The sequence below is a fragment of the Hevea brasiliensis genome, chromosome 10 (genome assembly GCF_030052815.1).
Source record: "Hevea brasiliensis isolate MT/VB/25A 57/8 chromosome 10, ASM3005281v1, whole genome shotgun sequence".
In the NCBI taxonomy this organism is placed as follows: Eukaryota; Viridiplantae; Streptophyta; class Magnoliopsida; order Malpighiales; family Euphorbiaceae; genus Hevea; species Hevea brasiliensis.
Window position 1 is genome coordinate 84,149,434 of NC_079502.1, and position 13,853 is coordinate 84,163,286.

General features: G+C 38.1%; 1 non-coding gene across 1 annotated transcript; it reads left to right on the plus strand.

Moving 5' to 3' along the window:
* Positions 1-13,038: 13,038 nt before the first annotated feature.
* On the plus strand, positions 13,039-13,145 carry LOC131169974 (small nucleolar RNA R71). The gene has a single exon (XR_009140917.1). It is a non-coding gene; the product is annotated as a small nucleolar RNA R71 (small nucleolar RNA).
* Positions 13,146-13,853: the final 708 nt, after the last annotated feature.

The window sequence follows — 13,853 nt, forward strand, 5'->3', positions numbered from 1 at the left end:
TGATCTTTCAGTTCCATCACCATTAGGCCCTCTTCCCTATTCAGGGTGATGCACTTCGGAAGCAAGGGGCCCTGATGCAGCCAGCTACGTGGGAAGCCCTCAAAGCCGTTCAAAATTTTACTCCTCAGAATAAAGAAGCGATTCTTCCAATTCTTCAGGGAGGAGGGCAGATCGGTAAAGAGCCCGCAATGTGGCTTCGCCTTAAAGAACCAGTACTCGTCGTCCTTTCGGTGAGTTAACCTATGTAGCTCGGCGAATACCTTCGCCGTTGGACTGAGTCCTTTGGCTCGGCAAAGGCCTCTGAAGGCTACTAGGATCCGCCATGAGTTCGGATGAACTTGGGCTATGCACACTTGGTGAAATTTTAGAACTTCCTTGAAGAAGTCGTCAAGAGGGAACCGCAGCCCGGCTTTTAATTGCTCTTCGTATACCATGATCATATCATTCTCTTCGAAGAAGTGATCGGCTCGAAGATCGCCGTGACACTTAATGAGTTCGTATGAATCGGGCTGAATGTTATACTCTTGGCTGAACGACTGCAGGTCGGTTTCTTGAAGGATTGATGGCAGCTCGTCCATGGGAAGGTTTTCTCTCCCTGAAGAATGTGTTTGCCTCGAGGATGCTGCTTGACCACGGGCTGGAATGGAGGTCCTAGGGGGTTCAGATCGCCCGCTTGTTCCGACTACCTCTACCTCATCTGAAGACCACGAAACCTGAACGGAAGGGGGGCTTGCCGCTTTCTGACCCTCGGCGCCGCTCATTTTCAAAGAAAAGAGGAAATTTAAACTAAAAGAAAGATCAAAACCCTTACCGGAGTGTGATCGGTGTCGGAAGAACTTGAAAAAATGAGAGGATTTTAGAATCACTGATGCGTCCCAACCGCAAGTGCACGGGTCGTACAAGTAGTATAGAAAAATATCGATCCCACGAGGAGTTGTGTTAATGATTGAATTTTCGATATAAAAGTTGACTAAATTGAAGTATTTATGAGATTAAAATGATGAATTAATGGGTAATGGAGTGTGAAATCTAATTGTGCAAAATTAATATTCTATTCAACAATGTATTAATTAAACTAAAATTGCATCAAATAGAAATAAGCAAGTTCAAATATGGCAATATTTAAATTGGCAAATGATTAAATTCGATTAGAAATTAACAATGGTAAAAAGCGATTAGGAGTTCGGGATTTCATATTCGAGCTATTTTGGGATTTTAAATTGGTTATCCAATCTTGTGAAACTAATGGGTTTTAAGGAGATTAATTCTTAAATCCTTTGAATTCCCTTTCGAGTGAGACAAAGAGTGCCTTAATCAAACTAATCCTACTTTCGTGGAGTTAGAATTAATTAAGACCCATTAAGTTCTTTAATTAATCTATGAATCCTCTTAATCCTTAGCCTATTTCTAGGTCTAAGTTAATTAAGTCCAATTTCCTGATTATCTATCACAAGGCCTTCTCCTTTCGGTGCTTCAACCATGGATTAAGAACATTACTCAATGGGATCCTACATTAAGCATGTCATTAAGCATACAAGAAATGAATAAAACTCATTAAGACCACAAAATATGGATTACCCAATCAAAATCCTCAAAATATCTCAAATATTACAACCCTTACTCCAGAATCAAAAGTAAACTACTCACTATCCATAATGCTTACAAGATATGATGAGTTTAAATGGAAATAAAGCTTTAATCTAAGCTAAGAAGTAAGAAATTAAACACTAGAAATGTAGAAAAATGTAAAGAAAGAAAGAAATCTGCAAATCTTAGTTGAAAATGGTGTGGAAGGTGAAATGACTCCTCAAATTCTGCTTAGCCTCCTCCTTTCTTCCTTTGCTCTTTTTTTCTTTCTTTTAAAATGAGAAAATGGGACTATTTATAGCATTTTTCTGACATGGAGCCCTAAAATAGTATGTTCTAGGAGGAATACATTAAGGGAATCTTACATGACTCATTAATGAACTCTTTATGGGATGCATAAGTGGGTGCATAAGTTATGCAGTCCCTTATGCAGTTTTCGGCTGGTTCTGGATCACTTATGCGAAGCTGCATGACTTGGTGCATAGGTTATGCACAAATTCGTGAATGTGCATAAGGGAGGTGAGAATGTGCATAAGCTATGCAGTCTCCTTATGCACATTTAGTGGTTGCAGAGCAGTGATCTTCCTCCTTATGCAGCGCATAGCTTATGCGCAAGTTATGCACGATTTGGTCAATGCATATTTCAGCTTGAAAACTTGTTTTTGGCATCTTTTGCTGTAGAAGACACTCCTCAATGGCAAAATTCTCTTTAGTCCTTCAAAACACCATTTTTCCTACAAAACAAAGTAAAAATTACAAATTAGTGCAAAATTGACAACTATGAAAAACTAACTAATTAACTAATGAAATTAGCTAAAAAATGACTAATAACCAAATAAAATGATTATGAAATTAGATCTAAATGACTATGCAAAATGTGTGCATCAAATACCCCCAAACTCAAGCTTTTGCTTGTCCTCAAGCAAACTTTAAAATGTGATGCAAAGTTTTTAGGGGTGCCTTATCCAAAGAGTTATGAAAATTACCAATTAAAGTAATTTAATACACCTTTAGCCATACCAACAATCCATATACCCATCCTTCAAAATGCAGAGAATTTAATGCTTATCCAAGCTTTCACCGCTTAGCCATCAAGTCAATTATCATTCAAATCCCCAAACCAACCAATCAAAAGAGAGAGTCATGCTCAAAGGGAATTCTAGAACAATCAATAGTCAAAGTGTCTCCATATGGAATGATGGAATTGAATGAATGAATGAGTAATTTTCCAATCCCATAGGCAAATTCCCTACTCCTATCTCCACTAATGTAGCTAGTACTATCAAGAGATCAAAGGTCTTTTTAGGGATGTAGTGGGGCCATGGGGTTTAAAATGAGGCTAAGAAGAAAGATGGGTAAAAAGTATTCAAAGCATGAGAATATTTTCAATTTTTGAAACATAAGGTACACTTTATTATATATTTTTTCTCGTTTTTTTATATGGGAGAGAAGAATACACAATGAGGATTGTCAAGTGCTAGCATAGTTTACAAAACACATAAAAATGGAGGGACATTTTGATACTTTAACTTGTATTTTGTATTTTCTTTTGATGATTGTCCCTAAAATTGCCACCCCCAAACTCATTTCTTTTGATACTTTGGGTGGATTTCTTTCATTTTGAATGGCAATAGTGAAAAGCACATATACTAGCACTTTTACAAGGTGACAAGTATTTCTTCTCCCTTTTATTGTATTTTTTCTTTTCTTTTCTTTTTCTCTTTTTTTTATATGTACCTAATATTGTAAATAATTATTCTCATGAAAAGAGTTGGAGTGTTTGGTTCATTGGCTAGGTAATAATAAGGGTTTCAAGAAAAATTAGGGGTAAAAAGGCTCAAAGGGGTTTGCAAGGATAAATTTTAGTTGGGAAAAAGGGCCAAAGGTTTAAAATGAGAAGGTTTAAATCAAAGAATGCCTAATCATCTCTCTTTTCAAGTACAAGCTGGTATTTCGCCTTGAAAGGTTTAGAAAATTTGTTCTAGGATTGGTGAGACATCATTTGACTACCTTATATCCAATAATTCCCTCTAAACACTTCCACCTCCAAATGACTAATTGGGTGGCTTTTTGGCTAAGAAGATATAGGCAAGAGATAGACACTTCAAAACCTTGCACCTTTTAGGAAACTTTCAATCCACAAACCCAACTAAAAGGTGAGTCAAATCACTTTCATAGGCACATTTTCAATACTCAAGGGATTTGGCAAAAGATTTTAATGCATGGTGTATGATTCCTAAAATGAGTAATGCATGAACTAAATGGAGGAAGTCTATTTGTATGCAATTTGTACAATTTCTAAGTGATGTATAATGTGTGTGTAAATGTGTAATGAATATGTATGTATGGATGTATATGTAAAATATTTACAATATATCTAAATGAAATGGGATGAGATGCTCTTATACTCAAAATGTGAAAAATAAAGCTAAAAATCAAAATGTGCACCCCCAAACTCAAAATTAGACATTGTCCTCAATGTCTCAAACAGTAGATATCCAAAACTCAAAGCAAATAATATTGACCAGGAATTGTAAAAATAAGAACAAAAAGAAAGAGTTACCTGGTATGAGAATTCAAGTTAAAGGGATGCATAAGAAGCTGCACAGGTTATGCAGAGTTAAGTGCTGTCCAGAACATGTGCATAGGTAAGGTGCATAAGCCATGCAGTGCTGCATAAGAAGCAATAGATGTTGCATAGGCTATGCAGGACAGTTGCATAAGGGAAATACAACCTGTGCAGTTCTGCAGAAGTAGCAGAAAGGGTTGCACAGGCTATGCAAAGGTTATGCATGAGGAAATTCATAGCTGTGCAGTGTATACAAAAACTGCTGCATGGGAATTGGCAAGGGGAAATGTACAACCAGCAGTAAAAGTATGGAAATATAGACAGAGTATGGGCAAATATGTACAAAAAGGCAATAAGTGCAATAAAAATCAAAGAAGACGAATGTAATAGCTATTCAATAAAACTTCAAAAGAAACAGAATTTAAAAGAAACTAATTCAGAGCAAATCAACAAAATCCAAAACAAAGTATAAATGTTTGAACATATTTACAAAGAAAAGGTCCTACAAGATTGAACAAAAGTAAACTAAACACTAATCTATGTCTATTGTTTTTCCTTTGTCCAAGGATGTTGCTAAGGGGCTGGTGGCTGCTGCCGGCTGTCGAAATGATGGTGCAGGAGGAGGTGATGGAGGTGGGGGTGGCATGCCCAGGAAGATCATGAGTTGCTTCACCATTTCCTTCAGTTCTTTCTGTTTGTCCCTGGTTTCCATGACAAGGTCAAATAGTTGCTCATGACGATCCTTTAGTGTATCAAGACCACTGTCAAGCTTCCTATCTACAAAGTAGATATCATCACTAAGCCTGTCAAGGTAGGTGAATAAGGCTTTAGTGTTGAATGGAGGAGGTGCTGTGGATGAGGTAGGTTCAGCTGTAGGAGGAATGGGCTGAGGTAGCTGGAGTGTCTGAGTAGGCCGAGGGGTGGTAGGGGTAGTAGGGTGCTGTGGGACTGGTGTGAAAGGTTGGGTTTCTGGTTGTGCAATAGGCTCAGTTTCTGCTGCAGGGTGGCCAGTATCATCAAAATATGATAAATGGAACCTGTTTTGGTTAAGTGTGCGATCAAAATAGGAAGTGTCCTCAAGTCTTTGGGATTGAGTGCTCTGCAGATTAAAGCCAAAATTCTTGGCTATGACAGTGATGAGTCCACCCAAAGCAATGTCACCAATGGATTTGGTGGCAATATGCAGCACATGTTCGCAAAAGAAGTAACCTGGAGACACCTTAACTTTGTGAAATGCACACCATAACATAAATAGTTCAGATTTGCCCACAGCACCAGAACTAGTCCCTCTGCCCAATATGGTGCTAGCCATCAACCTATGAATAAACCTAAGTGCAGGGTCAAGGATTTGGGATGTTTTGGACCTACCAGCAGAGAAGGTTTGGGGTTGGTTTGTTATGATTCTCCAAAATTGGGCAGGATTCCAGATGCCCTTATTGGCTACCTCTACTCCAGTATGTGGTACTCTAAAGAACCCATCAATTGCAAAACCAAAAATGCTATGAAATTGATCCAATGACACTCTCTATTTTGCCCCAAGCATCTAAATGTCATAATTGGCTTATGGTCTACATCATGCAAGTTGAGGGTAGCAGAGAATGAAGAAATAAACTCCAAAACTAGAATTGGATAAACTACCTCTTGCTTATGCACAAATTCTGTCCAACCCATACCGTCAAGAAATGCAACTACATTATCAAATAAACCCAGAGATTGTAGAGCATCAACAGATATATACCTAGTAGGTTGTACCCTTCTATCTTTGAGTCTTTTGAAAGCGGCTTTTTGAATTGTATCAGGGAGAGGCCAGGGTAGCTTTGATACAAATGGGGTTGCTGAAATTGTCTTTTTGCTGGAAGAAGGTGTAGAGGCTGGAGCTTTTGGCTTTTTAGGAGGTGGCTCCGAAAATGGGGTGGGTGGGTCTTTGCGTTTGGACAGAGGAGGAGCAGAGGACATGGGTCGCACGGATTTGGATCGGATTTTGCGTTTGTATGTTGTTGATGGAGGTGGTGGTGGTGTCGTTTGTGGTGGAGGATTGGAAGGGGGATGTATCGAAGACAATGGAGTGACTTCAAGAGGAGAGGCGGGGCGGGAATGTGGAGGGGAATCCATGGTCGATTGGAGAAGAGATGGAAATGTAGGGGGATTTAGGGTTTTTGTGATTAGAGCGCTGGAGAAGATGGGAGAGAGACGGCGAGAATGCCGGAAGAAATGGAGGATGAAGGGCGGTCGTGGGGGTGAAGAGTTGGGAAGTGGAGGTGGTGGGAATTTTTTTCGAAAATGAATGTGAATCGGGTTTGAGGAGACTGCATAAGGGGAAAATGATTTATGCATAACCTGTGCACTCTTTTGTACATGTTTCAAAAGGATTTAATTTTCAGAGAAGTGCTTATGCACAAGTGCATAGGTTATGCACTGTCCTTATGCATGTTTCGGTGACCCTGAAATGGTGAGGAGCGAAGTCATGCGGGAGTGCATAAGTTATGCACTCCCCTTATGCATCTCTCGGCAAGAATTGTTTTTCAGAAACTTGGGTCATGCAGATGTGCATAAGCTATGCACTCTGCTTATGCACTCTGCGGCAATTTTTTTGAATTTTGGTTGGTGGTCATGCAGAAGTGCATAAGCTATGCACTCTGCTTATGCACTCTGCGGTAGGTTTTGAAATTCAGAATTTTGGTTATGCAGAAGTGCATAGGCTATGCACATTGCTTATGCAGGTCTCGGCAACTTTTGGGATTTTCTGTTTTCTGGTTATGCAGGAGTGCATAGGTTATGCACTCTTCGGCTGAATTGATTTTTGGAGATCTTGGTTATGCAGAGGTGCATAACTTATGCACCTTCCTTATGCACCCCTCGGCAAGAATGATTTTTCTGGGTTTTTGGTCATGCAGAAGTGCATAGGTTATGCACTCTGCTTATGCAACCTTCGGCAGAATTGGAGCTTTGGAATTTTGGTTATGCAGAAGTGCATAGCTTATGCACCTTCCTTATGCAAACTTCGGCAGAGAGAGAAAATGAAGGATTTGAAGTTATGCAATTGTGCATAGGTCATGCACTCACCTTATGCAAGTTTTGACAGATATGAATTTTGACAAAATGAGGTTATGCAGGGTTGCATAAGCTATGCACTCTCCTTATGCACTTGCAATAAAGGTGAAAAATGGCAAGAATTTTGGTCATGCAGGATTGCATAAGCTATGCAGTTGCTTATGCACAAATTCAACAAAATTAAGATTGCAATAGAACATGGATTGCAAGTGTGAAAGATACCCTGGAATGATGAAATATAATTCTATGAAGCACAAACCATGAGAAATTTTCATCAAAAACACATCAATATATTCAAAGTTCATCAAAAGTGCATCACACAAGCATGTAAAAATGGATCCTACATAAAAGACCTTTGAGAGCTATGCCATTTTGACTCAAATTCTGCAAATCAACATTTGGCACATAAAACTCCATAAAATTTGCATGAAGTTGCATCTAACCACAAATGAGAAATGAACTCTCCAAGATTCGCCAAGAAAATGCAGCATTTCTACCTTGTATCCTATAACCCAAAGAAGCTCAAGACTGCAAAAATGACCAACTTACCACCATAATATCATTATAAGCACAAATATTAGAAAATTATCCACCCAACCTCACCAAAAACACATGTAATCTGCTGCAGATTCTATTGTTCTGTTCTGCATAAACCAGATAGCAATTTCAGCAGTTCACCAACCTTTCTCCATTGATATACATCCAACCTCATCAAAAATACAAGCCATTTGCTGCAGATTTTATCTTTCCTCTGTATGAACTAGATTGCAGCTCCTGCACAGATTATGCAGCAAAAGCTTATCAGTTCTTTTGAAGGATAAAATTTTCCAAGTTAAGAATTACTTCCCCAACAGTTCTGACCTTTCTTCATTGAATTACATCTACAAGGGACAAGATTTAACAATGTCAAAATTTTAATTTGGGGAGATTTAAGATAAAAACAAAATTAATGAAAATGAAAGTAAATCAACAAAAGCAAAATAAAAGGACTTGGGATGCCTCCCAAGAGGGCTAATTTATAGTCCTTAGCTGGACTTTTCATGAATTTCACTGAAAAGAGGTGAGGGATTGGAGAGCTTGTAACAACTTGCTCCTAGTATTGGGTCTCCAGTTATGTAATGCTTCAATCTATGCCCATTGACCTTAAAATTCCCAGATTTTTCACTCCAAATTTCTATTGCTCCATAAGGGAAAACCTTAGAAACTCTATATGGACCAGTCCACCTTGACTTGAGTTTTCCAGGGAACAATTTCAATCTTGAGTTGAACAACAAAACTGAATCACCTTCTTTGAATTCCTTTTTCCTCAGATGCTTATCATGCCAAACTTTGGTTCTTTCTTTGTAAATACGGGCACTTTCATAGGCATCCATCCTCAATTCCTCAAGCTCATTAAGTTGTAACAACCTTTTCTCACCAGCTTGCTTAAGATCAAAATTCAAGGTCTGAATGGCCCAATATGCTCTATGTTCTAGCTCCACAGGTAAATGACAAGACTTACCATACACCAACCTAAAGGGAGTAGTTCCTATAGGGGTTTTGTAGGCAGTCCTATATGCCCATAAAGCATCATCTAGTTTGATAGACCAATCTTTCCTAGAATTGTTCACTGTTTTCTCCAAAATATGCTTGAGCTCTCTGTTAGAAATTTCAACTTGTCATGAAGTTTGAGGATGGTATTGGGTATCTATATTATGCACTACACAATAATTACTCATTAAGCTCTCAAATTGCTTATTACAAAAATGGGAACCCCATCACTAATTATAGCCCTAGGAGCTCCAAATGCTCAAGACAAATTTTTTCAAAAATTTTACTACCACTCTAGCATCATTAGTTGGAGTTGCAATAGCTTCCACCCACTTTGACACATAGTCAACCCCAACTAAGATGTATCTATTACCATATGAAGGAGGGAATGGCCCCATAAAATCTATTCCCCAAACATCAAATAATTCCACTTCAAGAATATTATTTAGGGGCATTTGATCTCTTTTTGACAAATTTCCACTCCTTTGACATTTATCACAATCCAACACAAATTTCCTCACATCCTTAAAAAGATTTGGCCAAAAGAAACCAGCTTGCAAAATTTTACTAGCTGTCTTAGAGATGCCAAAATGTCCTCCATAATCAGAAGCATGGCAATGATGCAAAATACTCTGTACCTCCTCTTCAGGAATACATCTTCTAATTAAACCATCACAACATCTCCTAAAGAGTAAAGGATCATCCCATCTATAAAACTTCACTTCATGCAGAAACTTTTTCTTTTGTTGCCATGTTATACCTAGAGGTAAAACTCCACAAGATAAATAATTCACAAAGTCTGCATACCAAGGTAGTTTAGCAACAAGAGAGAAAAGTTGTTCATCCAAGAAAAACTCATCAATAGGGATTTCATCCAATTCTTCACCATCCAATTTCAACCTACTAAGATTATCAGCAACTACATTTTCAGCTCCCTTCTTATCTCTAATCTCCAAATCAAACTCTTGTAGCATCAGAATCCACCTAATGAGCCTTGGTTTGGCCTCCTTTTTACGGAGCAAATACCTGATGGCTGCATGATCTGAAAATATAACCACCTTTGAGTCAATAATGTAAGGTCTGAACTTTTCCAATGCAAAGACAATTGCCAAAAATTCCTTTTCAGTTGTTGCATAATTTGTTTGAGCCTCATCCAGTGTTCTACTAGCATAATAAATAGCATAAGCCTTTTTGTCCTTTCTTTGACCAAGAACAGCCCCAATTGCATAGTTGCTAGCATCACACATAATTTCAAAAGGTAGGCTCCAATCAGGTGGTTGCATGATTGGTGCAGTGATGAGCTTGCTTCAACTCGCAAAGGCATCCAAACACTCGTGGTCAAATTCAAATGGTGTGAAATTACTTAACAAAATATACAAAGGTATAGCTATTTTAGAAAAATCCATAATAAAGCGTCAGAGAACCCGGCGTGTCCTAGGAAACTTCGAATTCCCTTGACATTGGTAGGAGGAGCCATCTTCTCTATCACTTCAACTTTGGCTTTATCAACCTCTATTCCTCTGTTAGACACCAAATGTCCAAGCACTATCCCTTCCTGAACCATGAAATGACACTTTTCCCGATTTAACACAAGGTCGATTCGCACATGTTGCAAAATTTTAGAAAGGTTAGCCAAGCATATATCAAAAGAAGATCCATAAACAGAAAAATCGTCCATAAAAACCTCCATTATGTCTTCAATGAAATCTGAGAAGATTGCCATCATGCACCTCTGAAAAGTGGCTGGTGCATTACACAACCCAAATGGCATCCTTCTATAAGCAAAGGTTCCATATGGACAAGTAAAAGTGGTTTTCTCTTGATCATTTGGATGGATAGGGATTTGAAAAAAACCTGAATATCCATCTAAATAGCAAAAGTAAGAATGCCTAGCTAGTCTTTCCAACATTTGATCAATGAAGGGAAGTGGAAAGTGATCTTTTCTAGTGGCAAAATTTAATTTTCTGTAATCTATGCACATTCGCCAACTAGTCACCGTTCTAGTGGGAATTAATTCATTATTTTCATTTTTGACCACTGTCATTCCACCCTTTTTTGGGACAACATGTACTGGGCTCACCCAAATCTTATGCGAGATGGGATATATGATCCCTGCATCAAGCAACTTCAAAATTTCCTTTTTAACAACTTCTTTCATATTTGGGTTCAACCTCCTTTGATGTTCAATAGATGGTTTACAATTTTCTTCCAAACTGATTCTATGCATGCAAAAGTGTGGGCTTATTCCCTTAATGTCATCTATGGTGTATCCCAAAACTTTCCTAAATTTTCTCAACACTCTTAACAGCTTATCAGCCTCTAAAGTACTCAAGTTTGCATTTACAATTACTGGATAAGTGTTATTAGTGCCAAGAAATTCATACCTGAGCTGAGAAGGAAGTTGCTTAAGTTCTACCTTAGGTGCATCTTCTTCCTTGAATGATGATTGCTTAAATTCAGCTTTTTCCTTTTGTGTGAGTTGAAAAACTGGAGCAGAAATGAATGGTGGACTTCCCTCTAAGTGTTGAGTATATGCAGCTACATGAGGGTTGTCATAGTCTATGCCTCCTCCATGAACCAAACAATTTTCAAGTGGATCTTCTGGATATTTTTTTCTGAAGTGTTCTTCAACCAGCTCATCAATAATATCAACTCTCAAGCAAGTATCAGCTTCAGAATGATGCTTTTTCATAGTGTTATTGATATTGAAAATTAACTGCTCTTCACCAACTCTAAGAGTAAGCTTTTCTCCTTTCACATCAATCAATGCTCTATTGTAGCTAGAAAGGGTCTCCCAAGATAATTGGAATATTAGAATCTTCCTCCATGTCCAAGATGACAAAGTCAACGGTATATAGAACTTTCCAACCTTCAGGCACATTCTCCAAAATCCCTTCAGATACTTGATTGTTCATCACTAATCAAGAGAAATGTGGGTTGGCTTTAGATCTCCCATGTTGAGCTTTTCATAGATAGAAAGGGGCATAAGGCTAACTGGCCCCTAAATCACATAGAGCTTTTGTAGAACAAGACTCTCCAATGTGGCATGGAATTGAAAAACTCCCTGGATCCTTAAGCTTTGGAGGAAGTTTCCTTTGGAGGATAGCACTACATTCTTCTGTCAAAGCTACAGTTTCATCATCTTCAAGTTTTCTCTTATTTGAGAGAATTTCTTTCAAGAATTTTGCATAAGAGGGCATTTGTGAAAGAGCATCAACAAAAGGCACATTTATGTAAAGTTTCTTCAAAACCTCTAAGAACTTCCCAAATTGCCTATCAAGCTTGGCTTTGTGAAATCTTTGTGGAAAGGGAAGTTGTGGCTTGTAGGGCTCAGGAGGTATATACTTCTCTTCTTTTTCTTCAAATTTCTCCTTACTCTCTTGTTTTTCACTCTCATCAGTTCCTTTTTCATTTTCTCTCTTCTCACTGTTTTCACTCTTCTCATCATTTATAACTTTACCACTTCTTAAAGTAATAGCTTGACAATGCTCTCTTGGATTTTCTGGTTGACTTGGAAGCTTTCCAAAAGATTTGGCACTTGAGGAAGATGCTTGTTGTGCAATCTGGTTTTCCAAAGATTCTGTTGTGTGTTTGCATTTGTTCCACCTTGCTTTCACCTCTCTCATCTCCTCATCATGCTTATTTTGGTTGGCAAGAATCATTTGCAATAAAGCTTGATGGTGGAATTTCGTTCTTCTTTGTTTTGGTGGAGGTTCATATTTTTCTGCTGAAAATTAGGCAATGGTTGCCTATTTTGCTGATATGGAACTTGACTTTCTTTGTTGTGGTTGAAAATTCGATTTTGAACTTGATTTTCTTGATTGCCCCATGAAAAGTTGGAATGATTCCTCCAATTTGGATTGTAAGTTTGAGAATAAGGATTCCCCATTTGCTTGTTTCCATAATTACCAACATATGCCGCTTGTTCTCCATAATCTACTCCACGGTGGTAGTTTCCTCTGCATAAGCCACTTGTTGTGAACTTCCAGCTGATGATGTTGAACTAACCAACATACTCAAATCTTCCATCTTCTTAGCAAGGACATTTGTAAGTGCATCAAACTTTGCATTAATCATGTTGAATGGATCAAGATCATACATTCCAGCAGCTTGCCTTTTCGAGTTGGAGTGGTCCTCTTGGACTACTCCAAAGATGAGTATTCTTTGCAATTTTCTCTAATAACTCATAAGCTTCATCTTCATGCTTTATAATAAATTCTCCTCCTGTTTGAGCATCAATAATTCCTCTGATTGCAGGAGTGACATTTGTGTAGAAATTCTGATTTATCATCCATTTTGGAATGGCATGATGTGGGCATAATCTTTCCAATTCCTTCCATCTCATCCATGATTCATAGAGAGTTTCATCTTCTCTTGGTCTGAAAGATGTCATTTGATTCCTCAGCTCTTGAGTTTTTCCAGGTGGAAAATATTGTGCAAGAAATGCATCAGTTAGTTGCTCCCAATTTGTAATGGAGTTGTGAGGTAAAGAATCAAGCCAATCCAATGCTCTATCTTTCAAAGAGAATGGGAATAGCTTCAATCTTGCTGCATCATCAGATACTCCAGGTTGTTTTTGCATGTCGCAAATCATAGCAAACTTTTTCAGGTGTGTGTGTGGATTTTCAGAAGGATGTCCTCCAAATTGAGAGTTTTGGATCATTTGAAGAACTCCAAAATCCATCTTGTAACTATTTGCATCAATTCTTGGTCTTGCTATGCTCTCTCTCAAGTCATCAAACCGTGGAAAAGCATGATCCATCATACTACCCCTAGGCACGTTTGCATTAACAACTTCTTCCCCTTGGGCTTCATTTTCATTGTTTTGACCATTTCCAGCATTACCAACACCAATTCTAATTCTTTCATCAGCCATATCTGCTTCTAATTCAGTTTCTCTCAAGGCTTCCTTCCTTTTTCTGGTTTCTTTCTTGTTGGCCTTACAAAATTTCTCAATTTCAGGGTTGAATAATAAGGATGTATCACTTGTGCTTCTAGCTCTTCTCATAAAAGATTAAGAGTACCTGAAAAAGAACAAACAAACACAAAATGAAAAGATAACAGAGATAAAACTAAAAAAACAACTAAAATAATCAAGAATTCAATCTTAAACAAA